Here is a 13,597-nt window from a genome sequence, read left to right on the forward strand (position 1 = left end):
TTTGGTATTTACGACATATTTAGTGTTTAAATGGTGTTTAAAAATAGATAAATAAATTTTAAATATAAGAATTAATTCTGGAAATATTTTTATAAAATTACCCACTGTTAAAAAGTGATTTGTGCAAAATTTCAAGATCCGAGAGTAAACGGATAATTATTTGTGCTAATTATCAAACTTTTAAAGTTAAAACGCGTAAACCGGTGAAGTTCGCTTAAGCGAGCTGACTGGTGTATAAAAACCCTAAAAATGAACTATTTTCATATAAATGAGTTAAACAAGTAAAAATAAATCATCCGAAAATAATTCGGATGATTTGAGTAATTTTAACCTATTTTAACAGTTTCCGGTACGCTAAAGACGGAAACGGGTCCCGCGGCCAAACGGGGCGTCTAAACCGAGCTCAAATTTCACAACTTTACTTAAACTATCAGTCAACGACTATTTTCGGGTCGTGTGTGACCAAACTCATTTTTCAAACATAAAAACGGATAACCGTGCTAGGCACGCAAAACGAGAAAAACGACTAATAGTAGTTGTGACCATGGAACTCTAAACGACATCACAATCTGAGTCCGGAGAAGTGTTTCTGGGTTAACCTTGCCCCCAGAACGGGTACAGTGCTGGGTTAACAGTGTCCCCAGATGTACCGGTTAACTTAGTTAAAGTTATATTAATAATGAGTGTATAGTAACGATCGTAGGGATCATATTACAGATTGGACGTGTTAACTGATAATGATTGTTGTTACCTGCTTGCATGTGCTAAGGTGAGTTTCACGAGCCCCTTTTCTGAACTGATTTCGAATATTTTCTCGGGGCGGAAGCATGTTTTTACTGAAATGTTTAAATACATACTGAACGCATGGACTTGCGTGGATTTATATATATTTTATTGTACGGGAATCGTACGGAAATGTACTAAGATGGTAATTGTCTGAGTTGCTAACATTCTAAGGCCCCGGAACACGAGTGATTAACTGAAAGCCGGTAGAGTGTGGATAGTACTATTGGTCTGACAAACCCAACTGGTCCGGCATGGATTTGCTGATGTTTCCCAGCCAGTTGCACATGTCTATTTTGTTGTTGAAATATATTTTGCTATGTAATGTTAGACATAGCGGTTTGGGGCAGTTCCGTGGGCGGGGGATATGCCACGGGCCCGTGGGCGGGGGATATGCCACGGGGGTTGTGTGTGATAGTCAGAGGTTTCACTTGTGGGCTCAGCATAATTACATCGTAATTCTGGGTTAACATTGCCCCCGGAATGAGTACGGTACTGGGTTAACAGTGTCCCCAGATAATATTATATTTTGATATGGATTTATCATGGTTTACTCAAATTGTGAAACTCACCAACTATTCGTAGTTGACCCGTTTTCTCACATGCGTTTCAGGTACAATTAAGATGAAGTGATTGCTTACGTGCTAAGTGCTTGATGTGTGTAAGATTTGCGTGCAGGATATTAGGATACATTATAACAAATAGAATTATGTATCGTATTGTATGATGTGTGTATCACCTAGACGGTAATTAAATACAAGATAATGTAATTTGAAGTATATTAATGTATTCGGTTTTCTTTATAAACAATGTGGTTGATATCAGACGAGTCTGTCGCACCCCGTTTACATTTCCGCTGCGGTTGCGGGGTGTTACAGGAACAATGTTTGATCAATTGTTCCACGCTTGTAACCATGATCAAGAATGTGAGTGGTCAGTGTAGCATACCACGCCCGAGTAGCCTGATGTAGCCCGTACATGGCCTTTTCTAGCTTGTAGACATGATTTGGTTTATTAGATTCGACGAAACCCGGTGGCTGATCGACATAAATCTCCTCTTTGACCTCACCATATAAGAACGCGGTCTTGACATCCATCTGATATACTGTGAACCCCATATATGATGCATAGGCCAGAAAAATTCTAATTGCCTCAAGTTTGGCCACTGGAGCATAGACCTCTGTGTAATCTAACCCCTCAACCTGACGAAACCCGCGAACTACCAGTCGTGCCTTGTTTCGAACAATAACCCCGGTGTCATCTTGCTTGTTTCTAAAAACCCATCTTGTATCAAGAGATTTCTTTCCTTCCGGCAGTATAACCAATCTCCATACCTTTAACTTATCAAATTGATTCAGTTCTTCATGCATAGCATTAACCCAACTAGGTTATTGACGAGCCATCTCAACATTCTTTGGCTCGATTTGAGAAATGAAACAGGAAAACATACAACTGTTTATGTGTCCGGTCTGACTTCTGATGGACACACCTGCTTTTGTGGGACCTATGAAGTTTTCAATCAGATGATTGTTCTAGAATTAAATGATCGGAAACATCACTGTTAGGTTGAAGATTTGTCACGTTCTCACCAGAATCAGTAAGAGGGTTGGGTTCTTCCAGCCAGATATCGTCGTACTATGGGAGTAGGAGGTGCCGGCGACATATTCATTTGGAATGTCATCAGGAAATAATGTGCTCCCGAAGATTTGACGGATAGAGCTTTCCCCCTCACCATTTGCAGCATTTTGAGACCTGATTGGCGAGCATTATGGTTCTAGAGATTTCTTGGACTGAGTACTAGCAACTGGTGAATCATTAGTTAACTCTGCAGCATCATCATCTATTAGTGGAGAAATATGGGATACTGTCTGTGGAGTTTCCTCTACAGCTTCCACTGTGGGACCACTTGAAGATTCTGTGTTGATAACTGGAGACACATTAAAAGGTTTGAAGAGTTCATCGTAATCGAATAACCAATTGGGACCAACACGGGCGTCAGTCTCATTTTCTTCTGACCAACGAACTTCATAAGACTCTAGAATCTGCTTGGTTTCCTTTCTCTCCTCTCGCAAAAGACACGTACCCACCATTAAATGTTTGAATGTCGTGTAGCTGGGTAATGTCCCTGTCATGTATCTGGAACATCCACTATCAACATACCAAGGTCTGATGACCTTCATAGCTGTCCCTGCACGAAACGCGGTATTAGTTAGTTTTTGGTACCCAGTCCATACTTACACTGGGTGACCCTGATTTGTCTACTGTTGTCACGGATTGCCATGACATATCCTTTTGATCATCAAAAATAGATTTTGTAGAAACTTTCGCCGGAGATTTAGGCAACCATCTATGTCTGTGTGACTTGGAGTTGTACGTACGAATGGTTGTCGTAACCTCCGGAGTTTTGGATGTGGAGGGAGGTGAATCAGCCCTTTTCTCCTGTTTCGGTCTAGTCTTAGTGTTTATATTAGAGCTTGAACTTGAAACACCTCTTCTGACCCTTCTTATAGACATGTTGGGTTTGGTCTAATGAGGACTAAACCTGCCAGATTTGTTTCGATTCCAATCATCGTCAAAGAAACTAGCTGGATAATGCCTGAACCCTTGCCTTTACGCATTATGAGGCACATATGGCATATTCCTTTGATAAAATCCATAGTAAGGAATGTACGGACGATGTGGACAATTTCTGGAAATATGACCGGGATTGCCATAGTTAAAACATGTCTGACGTTTTATGAAAAATTCATTCTGGGCAACTCCTTGTCTGGACTGGTTGTGTGGACCAGTCTGCTTAGATTTGCGAGAATTCATGTTCCCATTTTTGAACTTATCACCTTGTTTGTCATTAGAGCATCCCTCCTTAACAAACTTAGGTGCATCATATTTTTCTGATGGTTTTGAATTTTTTGAAATTTTAGTTTTATTAGAAACCACATTATTAGAGTTTAAAGTTTCAACCGAATCAACAACACAAGTATCCTTGCTCTTTAAAACAGAGTCCACACAAAAAGTTGGAATAACATAATTTAAAACAGGAAGTTCTAAAGAAACATTAGAAACAAAATTATTATCAAAATCAAAACTAGGGTCGCCATCCTCATCAGTCCACTCATTCACAATTACTTTTTCTGCACATGAAGTAGATACATTAGAATCGTTCATATTTGAAGTGGACAGACCAGAACTCGCAGAGCTAGTCCCATTACCTTTGTCTTGTTTACCATACTTCATGTCCTTTATTTTCTCCTCATGTTCCTTGGTGACAGGAGTAGGGACATAATTATTATTGTAAGGTGGGGGAACTTGACCGTATCCTATTCCCTCACCTTCATTTTCTTTCCACCAAAGTTGGTTCTCAATCATTGAGCTACATTACTGGAAACTTCGAATTTTTTAAAATCAAATTCAGCCCTTTCAAACTTATTAGTTAGATTTAAGATTTCTAACTTGGAAGCTTCCAGTTGAGCAGTTAACTCAGCAATTTCTTATTGGGTATCTAGATAGTGACAGCCTTTTATACTAAGATCAGACTTAAGTTTTTTTAATATCCTTGTTCTGAGCGTCTATTTTGTCTAGAAAACCCCTTTCATTGTTTTTAAGTCTAAAATTTTCTGATTTTATTATTTCCATATCTCTACTTAGGCTATCATTATAAAGCTTATACATTTCTATTTTCTCACCACAATTTAAAGAACATGGTTGAAAACGTACCTCAGATGAATCCGGAGAAGTGAACGCCATGTATGCAAACTGGAGCTCCTTGACCTTCTCCTCAGCAGTGTTTTCCTCTTCAGAGTCTTCAACAATTGCGAAAATTGCAGTTTGATTTACAATGTTAAGCGCAGCCATCTGACCTTCCCACAAGAAAGTTTAAGCAACCATACCTCTTTCACCATTAACCGAACTACCTCCAGCTTCACCCCGAGCATTCCCAACTGGAACCAAAGCCCTTACCGTATTCCAATCCTTAGCTGGATTAGTGCATTCACGAGCAAAATGACCCGGCTCGTGACAGCTGTAGCACCTGATAGTCTCTTTGTTAAAGCCCACCTTTTGATTATTTGGCATGTTCTAGTTATTTCTACCCGTCCTCTTAGTAAACTTCTTTGCATGGAAAACTGTCATGGCAATTTGCCACGAGATGTCCATTTCTTCAACATCATCGGGATGAATTTGATCTAGTTCAGCAGTAACCACCGGTTGAACCAAGTCTCCGGCCATAAAATCATGATAACAATTCATAAATCCCTCCATCAGAGCAATATTCTCTTGAGTTTCTTTAGGTATGGTGGGAATCTGGCTGAAGTTTTGACTGGGAATAGTTTTACCAGAGTCAATTGAGGACTGACCAGACTTGGTGAAAAATGTTGGGGCTGGTTTAGGCGAATTTGATGATGATGATTGACCTAAGGTGGATGAGAACATTTGAATGTTTCCCTGAGGTGGTTGTTGAGTAGGCTTGAACAATGAGAAGCTATCTTGATACATAAGAGCACTGTTGGAAGCAATGTTGTATCCAACAGCACTGTAAGAACTAGCATGATTTATTGCCCGCTGTTTATCATCCATATCACAAGCTTTAATAGTGTCTATCATTTCAGTCATCTCCATTCTGTTGAGATCCTTTGTCTTTTGATAACCGCAAAGTTCATGTCCCAACTTTTCGGCAGAGAATTGACCAACTTATTGTTTATTTCCGAGGTTTGCAGATAAATTCCTGCATTTCTCATTTCAATCACAAGAGATATGAATATTTGAAGTTGAGATTCCAATGTCTCTCCCAAAACATGATTAAACATATTAAAATTTTGTCTTAGCAGATCTTGACAGCTTCTCTTCATGTCTTCATTTCCCTCATAAATCTCTATCAGTGCAGCCCACAACTCTTTAGCAGACTGAAGTTCTCTAAACTGAAGGGCAATCTCAGGTGAAAGTGCCATGGTTAGAGTGGAAAGAGCTCTCTCATCTTCTTCAACTTTAGCAAAGTCATCATCATCATATTGAACAACTGGTTTCACAAGAACCTCATCAAAACCAGCCTTTTGATAGGTGATCCTTTAAGGTCCCCTTACAATACTTTTCCAAATTTTTGAATCTTTCATCTTGGCATAGTGTTCAAAACGAAATTTCCATTCACTGAATCCCTCATGGGACAATAGGCAGGGTATACGAGTAGCAGTGCCCATGATGGAATCAAGTTCTTGATGAAGTAACGAGTTGGTGGAATTGCTACCATTAGTTAATTGGGCCATTTCAATTTGATTAGAGATTGATTTTAAGTCCAATTAAAATAAGTCCAAAGCCCAATTATCCGAGTCCAAGGATAACAAGCCCAAACCAACAGACTGGGCTGAGAATACGTTGGAACAGGTTGACCGAGAACACTGAGGTTGACCAAAACTTGACCGAAAACTCAAGTTGTAACTGAGCGTTGACCAAGAACGCTGGTGTTGACCAATTCCTTGACCGAGAACTCTGAGGTTGACCAAAACTTGACCGAAATATCAAGTTGTAACTGAGTGTCGACCGAGAACGCTACTGACCGAGAACTGTGGTCGAAAACAAATGATTTTCGAGAACTGATGGTTGCCGAAAACTACCAGTGGCCGAAAACCAAAGGATTTTTCAACTAACTTGTAACAAACTCCCGATAAAAGTGGGATTTTAATTTGTTTCCAAACCAAAATCAATCTCTTCACAAAAATACGTTCTTCCTCTTCTCCGGTCACTGTTTCACCGGAAAAACGTTATAACCACCGAGGATGATATGCTCGAATCGTTGATATCACAATAACGATCCTGAAAAGGTCTAAGGATCCGATACCAATTGTAAGTCCCAAATCTGGATCACTACAATTATGATATCAATATAACAAGTATAGGTGCGGAATACCTATACTCGGTGATTCAAGAACACGAATTAACACAAGAAGGTGACACAAGATTGCTTCAAAACACACGTATATTAGCAAATACGTCTGGTGCTTAAGCACTTACAATGATGTGATTGTGAATGAACAACTAGTCAAAACCAACAACCTAACCCTATACACCATATGATCTATATATAGGGAAACTGGCCAAAACATACAAAAGCCCACCGAGAACACCTTTGTGTTCTCGGTTTACATGGAACCCGCACCCAAAGCCCAATACAAATATATTAAGTACAAACCACATAAACTTGGCCCAACACCGAGGGTAATTTCCACATCCCTCTTAATGAAGTTAGTATTGACGAGACTATGCATTTTGTTGAACAACCCGTTGAGATTATGAATTATAAGGATAAAGTTACTAAGTGAAGCAGCATTCCTCTAGTTAAAGTTCGTTAGAATTTCAAACAAGGCGCCGAGTTTACGTGGGAGCGTGAAGACCAGATGAAACTCAAATATCCTCGTCTTTTGGTTGCTGCTGATTTGGTTGATTTTTGCTTTTGTAGTTAAAGATAAATATTAACATGCACATATTTGTGTTCAAAAGTGTTGGTTCTAATAATTAAGATAAATATTATTCTGTTCATATTCATAGGTGCAAACGGAAACTTTGAACACATATATCAGGTCTTTTGAATTCGCAAAATGATGAACAGTATATCAGGTAATTACCTTATGTTTTTATGCTTCCAATTGTATCTGTTAATGGGTGTTTGTGACGTTTGTATCATATTCGAGATTGTTGATACTTTGTTAGGTGATGCATTAATGGGTGTTTTCATTGTTGATATTGGATTTTGTTTCTTTCTATTTACTTTTGATGGAGGGTGCAGAATGAGATTATTGGTTTATGAATTTAATTTAAGACAATAGAACACCTGATCACCTCACCTCGTATCTTGTTAAAAAGGTCAAATGGTCAAGTTAAACTGCAAACTTGGGTTCTAAAGAGAACTAACAGCAAATTTGGGGCTGCTTCTAATGGTAACGGAAAAAAAGGAATGGCGGATGTGCTTGCAGAGATGACAAAAAGGTAAAACCTCAAATATCCTACAAATATTACAAGGTTGCGGCTGCTATTGTATATTAAAAAAAGAACTTATAGAATCATAGGAAAATTGGGTGTAGGTGCATTACACATGCTTGTAAAGCCCGTTTAATGTACCGTGTTTCATCTCTGAGCATGAAAAGCTAATTCCGATTTAAAGTGGGTCAAAACAACACATTAAAATGACAAATAGGAATATACAACATGCTGATTGAAACTATTTATGCTTCGGTCCTGTTCTTTGATAAATCGTGTAAAATCATAGAAAAATCCGGTAGAAGCGTGTCCTATATGCTCGGAAAGCACCTTGAGTTTACTGCAATTATGTTTGAACATCAAAAGCTAAAAAAGATTGTAAAGTGCTCAAAAGAGTCATGTTCAGCAGCTGTGCAGTTAAGGGCTGCACATGATTAATATTTTATAAATATTTTTAAGTATGAATATTTGTATGCACTTGAATCAAACATGAAACTTGGTTTTTACTTGTTATCTTCTATCTGTTAGGCCTTACGAAGTGCTTGGAATATTTGCAAATAAGATATGCAATTATTTGCACTAATGGGTCAAATGAATATATTAGTAAATTAACAATTGTCTTGATCTTGATTGATGAACAAAAGTGATTATACAATATCTATCTTAATGGTGATATTTTGGCTTGTAAATAAGTTAGGCGTGTTGGATTTCATAAGGCAATGGACCAAAGTGGAGGACTAAAGACAAAGGAGAGTTGGACACTTTAGACCGAACAAAAGACGAAGAACTCAAGAAATTTAAAAGTCAAAACATCCACTTTGACTTCACAACTTTTGTAAGAATCAAAGAGTTAATGGTGGAGCTTTCCTCAAACTGCATGGAATTGGCATTAAAGATGACTTATTTGTTAATTACATATTAATTTTCAACTTCAAAATGGAATTTTATAACTTAAATTTGAAGGATTTACGAGTATTAAACTTTGTCTTCAGTTACCAAGACAATGGGCTAAAACTTGTGAACTGGAGGTGAGGTAGAGGACATCATGGCAGAACTTGGAAGTAGAAGAAAACTTATAAACCAAAGATCCAAAAGGACATATCTTATTTTGCTTAAACTCCAGTCGCGTGTAACATTAATGAAATATTACCTTTACGACGCTGCACATAGACAAGGGATTAAGTATATGATTAGTTTGTGTGACCAGATAGCTAGTCAACAAATTTCAAATAGTTAAAATTAAAATTGTGCGTAAAGTATTAATTTGTATTTGGATTTTAGTATGTTTCCATGGATTTTGAAGGATTAATGTGTAATTTGGATTTTTAGTGATGCTTGGTATTTCCATCTTATAATTATTCATCTTTCAGCATAGCCATTCAAAGTTCTGACCAACAGATGTATTTTATTCAACATGAAATAGTTCAAAGAGGTAAAATAGTCATTTTGCACAATCAATCAAATGTCCAACCAAACAACACTTGCTAGTTCAACAATTACTGGTTCAGATCCTCTTATTTATTCAGACATCTTACTGGTTCAACACTTAATGATTCAGCGCTTGCCAAACATCCTCTTAGTATTTTCTAAATTTCTAATTTAAATAATTATCAAACAAATGAGCTATTGATAGCTTGTGATATTTTTCTGATTTGATTTGTAGTATTTATCAATATACGGGCTATGCTTCATTTCTTTCTATTCACAAATCAGGACGTAGGAGTGTAAACGAGCCGAGCCGAGTCGAACCTGAGGTCGACTAGTCTCAACCTTTGCTCGTGAGTTGTTTGTTTAAACTACATTACATACATTTTTAATGTTACTCATATATTTTGAATAAAACCCTAAATGAGGCTAAGCTCGACTCAAACTTACGTAGTACCTTAAATATGAGACAAAACTTGGCTCGACTGACGACCATGTTAAGATTAAATTAAATGATATCATAATCAACTTGTAAATAGTTTGAGGATAAGTAATGCAAATATCTGAATCTCCTCAGTGAGGGGAGGGTTTAAGCAAAGATATATCCATCTATCTTTATCTCCTCCACAAGTAAAGTAAAAGTAAGATGGCCGCCGCCGCCCGATCGTTCCTCCGGTCAACCTCTGTCCGCACCGCCAGACTCTCCTCCTCACAGTCCAAATTCAACCCCTTCAGATTCCCTACAACAAAACCCACTTCTCATCGCATCTTCAGGTACCCTTACCTTGTTAATCGACTGCTTTCATATGTTATTATTATTATTATTATTATTGAAGGTCTCCTGTTGAAATGACCGTTTGTTTGGAAACGAGGCAACCCTTTCATACCATCACTGCTTCCGCTTTGATGACGTCCTTGCTTACGGTTTCTCGATCCGGTTACGCTTGGCTTCCTCAAGGTATTATTATTATTATTATTATTATTATTATTATTATTAGCTGATTAACATTCCTTCTTGTCGTTTAGAGGTTTATAGCTATTATTGTGATTAAGATGAATCATTAGCTAGCATAGTATCATAGTGAAAGTGCTAATCTTTCATAACCATCAACTAGTGAATTATGAACATAAAACTGAATTGAATTGTGCTTTAAAGCCCCATCGTTTCCTTGTTAAAGTTGTTGGGCCTCACCATTTCTTTTTTGCTACCCTGTTAACGTGCTAAAGAGCCACCCGGGTCTTAACGCTCCGGTGTGGTGTGTGCGGCCTTAAGGCAGGGCCACATCATCTTTTGTCGCCTCTTTGAAGCCCCACAACTAGTGGTCATAGGGATATGCTTAGAAAAATCCTTAGTCTAATAATAATAATAATAATAATAATAATAATAATAATTTCTATTGGATTTACAATGTTTTATGCATTAAAATTACATTTTGGGCATTTTCAACTCATTTGACCAGTTTTCATTATAGTTTTTTCCTTTCTATTATGACCCTTTAGAAATCAGATGTAATCTGATTGACCCATGTGTCGTTAAATGAGTGAAAAACGTCATTTTTATTATTAAAGGGATGTAATGAATTTGAGCTGTTTTCAACCACATAGTCTACAATATTCAATGGCGGATCCAGAAATTTTTTCTAGTGGGTTCACTGTTTTTACTTGCTCGATTTCATAGGATTGGGCATAAATTTTTTTGGGTCGATGCGAGAGTTTGGGTCAAGTAAGGTTAATCACATAATCAAAATACGATACGGTTTAAAAAAAACGTCTCCGGTAAAAAACAGAGGATAATCTACATGTCTTTGCCATTGGTGTACGTAACTTTACGATTGTGTTGATGACCGCGCTTTTTCCTACAGTTAAATATACCTTAAGTTTCCTCTTAATTTCAAAAGTCATAAGCGGCTAAAGTTTTATAAACATATATACAAATGCTTCAATTACATACACCTTTACACTTAGAACAATCCTATTTGTTTAATTAGGCCACATCTTCATCTTTTTTCCCATATCTAGATTCTAGATATATATGAAGCATATACGTCGGTAAATAAATTATTAAACCATATATTTTGTCCTAAATATAAAAAAAAGCATTAGCACAATTACATAGCACACAAGAAAGCTAACATGGAGCTGTATGGTGGAAGTGTGATGGAGAGTGAAAGAAAGAACCCTTAAATCTCTTTTAAATAAAAAATATTAGAAAACATGCAACAAGAGAATTGAACCCAAGTCTCTTTAATTACATAGTATAGCCTTAACCACTAGAGCATTTGTCCAATTTGTTTATAGGTTCACTCTGTATTTTATATATGGGTTCACTCTAGTCTTTTTATATGGACGTTCTACGAAAAATCCGAAACTCAGTGGGTTCCCGTGAACCCGGTGAACCCACATTAGATCCGCCCATGACAATATTGTGTTGATAAAGTTGTACTTGCTTCATTTGTAGGAGTTGATGATACTAGCTGAAGAAATCAAGAGGCCCAACAAGGATAAATTGGATTTTGTTAGGTCCACAATAACATCAATCAAACTGTTTTGAAAATTGTATTTCTTTTATGATACGAAAATTACGATTTCATTAATATCCAATATAGATTAGTGCCCATCATGTAGTGTTTTTTGCATGCAATAAGTTTATTTCCTGATGGTTTTGTGATTTTGAATATATTTATATTTCTAAGTTATAACCATTTTTGTCCAACCAAAAAAGTATAGCTTCTTTGACCTTAAAAGTCAAACTGATGTTTGGTTTTATGAACTCAATCAGCTTGCAACAATGACTTGTGAGGAGGATTCAAGCCAAAATAAAGTAGACATTCTGAGTGGAATTCAGAAGAAGGCATATTTATCTCCTTTAACTTTCATCTTCATGTTTTCAAGATTTTTTTTTTCCTGTAATGCTTTAATAATAGGTAAATTCAGATACTAACTGAAGACAGGTTATACTTAGTTGAAGGGTATTTATAAACCTTCGAATATACTCGGTTATTATGACCCACTTAATAAGAAGTGGGTTATAAAATTTTGGTTATAGGTCAATACATGTCTATTCATTAAACTGGTTAAATCGGCTGAACTTATGATTGGCTATAAAACTTGTTAACTTAAAATGGGTCCAAGGCTATAAAACTTGTTAACTTAAAATGGGTCCAAGCGAGTGAGCACCGCCACCACATTCATTCATTTAAAACGTGCTACACAACAGCCATTGCCAACATAACCGGCACAATTGCTACGACCTGAAATTCCAATTGCCTCCACTGCTGACGACCGATTACAATAATAATCTTTTATTCTTTTTAATACACACTACTACACAATGATACTTTAAGGTCAAGTTATTCTATAAAGGGAAACAAATATGAGAATGATTTGTAGTCACACAAAAAAACCATAAATAAAATTTTAAAAATAAATAAAAAAATTATAACTCAAAATATAATAAAAAAACAAAAGAAGTAAAAACATAAAAAATGTTTCCACTGTCTTTCTCATTCTCATAAAAAAACACAGTTGTAAGTGAAGAAGTCGTCTTTTTGTTTAGACAAAATTACAAATTTTGTCTTTTAAACAAAACTAATTTACGGTTCGTGTCCTTTATTTAGTTTATTTGCATGCGGTGTCCTTTAAACATTATTTTCCTACACGTTATGTCTTTTACGCTAACTGAGTTAGAAAAACTCAGTTAAATACCCTCACGTGAGGCGCATGTGATGGCATATTGGTTTTTTCATCTATACTTGCAAATTTATAACACCTTCCCCTCCTTTCTCTCTTCTTTCTCTCTCTACGCCACCACCATCACCATACCACAACCACTCCGGCCACCATACCTGTCACACCCCGACCAAAGGCGGCGGAACATGCCGGGGTGCGACGTGATTGGACAAATACACAAGACACTATTTAAAGTGACAATATTTAATCAGCTCATTTATTTCATAAATCAATAATCAACACATCTCGTTCACACAAACAAATTGAATACAAGTAACATTTATATTGTTCGTTTTACTAATACCCTAATGGTCTTGGTAACGTTTTTCATCAAGTCCTCGAGTCAACAAAAGTCAAACCTGTAACATTTCATAAAATAAAGTTTATCAACACAAAGGTTGGTGAGCAATTCATAAGTTTGAGCATACAACTATATAGTAATAAAAGCCACAAAACTTATATACGAAACAATAAATAAAAGCAACAATATGGATAATATGAGATCGCTAACACATTAGCGACATCTGCCATAAGAGAATACCAGATGGTTCAGGATTTTTATATGAGGTCGTTAATAAGAATACATTAACGGCACCGTCTATAAATAGATTCGAATTTCATGAGGTCGTTAATAAGAATACATTAACGGCACCGTGCTATAAGAGAATACCAGATAGTTCACGGATTTATGAATCAA

General features: G+C 36.7%; 1 long non-coding RNA gene across 1 annotated transcript; it reads left to right on the plus strand.

Annotated features, from left to right (window-relative positions):
• The first annotated feature begins 10,079 nt into the window (after window positions 1-10,079).
• LOC143606178 (uncharacterized) lies at window positions 10,080-12,051 on the plus strand. Its single transcript, XR_013148699.1, has 3 exons — window positions 10,080-10,129; window positions 11,630-11,691; window positions 11,951-12,051. It is a non-coding gene; the product is annotated as an uncharacterized LOC143606178 (long non-coding RNA).
• Window positions 12,052-13,597: the final 1,546 nt, after the last annotated feature.

The sequence above is a fragment of the Bidens hawaiensis genome, unplaced genomic scaffold (assembly GCF_021521415.1).
Source record: "Bidens hawaiensis isolate Kalapana, Puna unplaced genomic scaffold, B.hawaiensis_p1.1 tig00073403_1, whole genome shotgun sequence".
Taxonomy (NCBI): Eukaryota; Viridiplantae; Streptophyta; class Magnoliopsida; order Asterales; family Asteraceae; genus Bidens; species Bidens hawaiensis.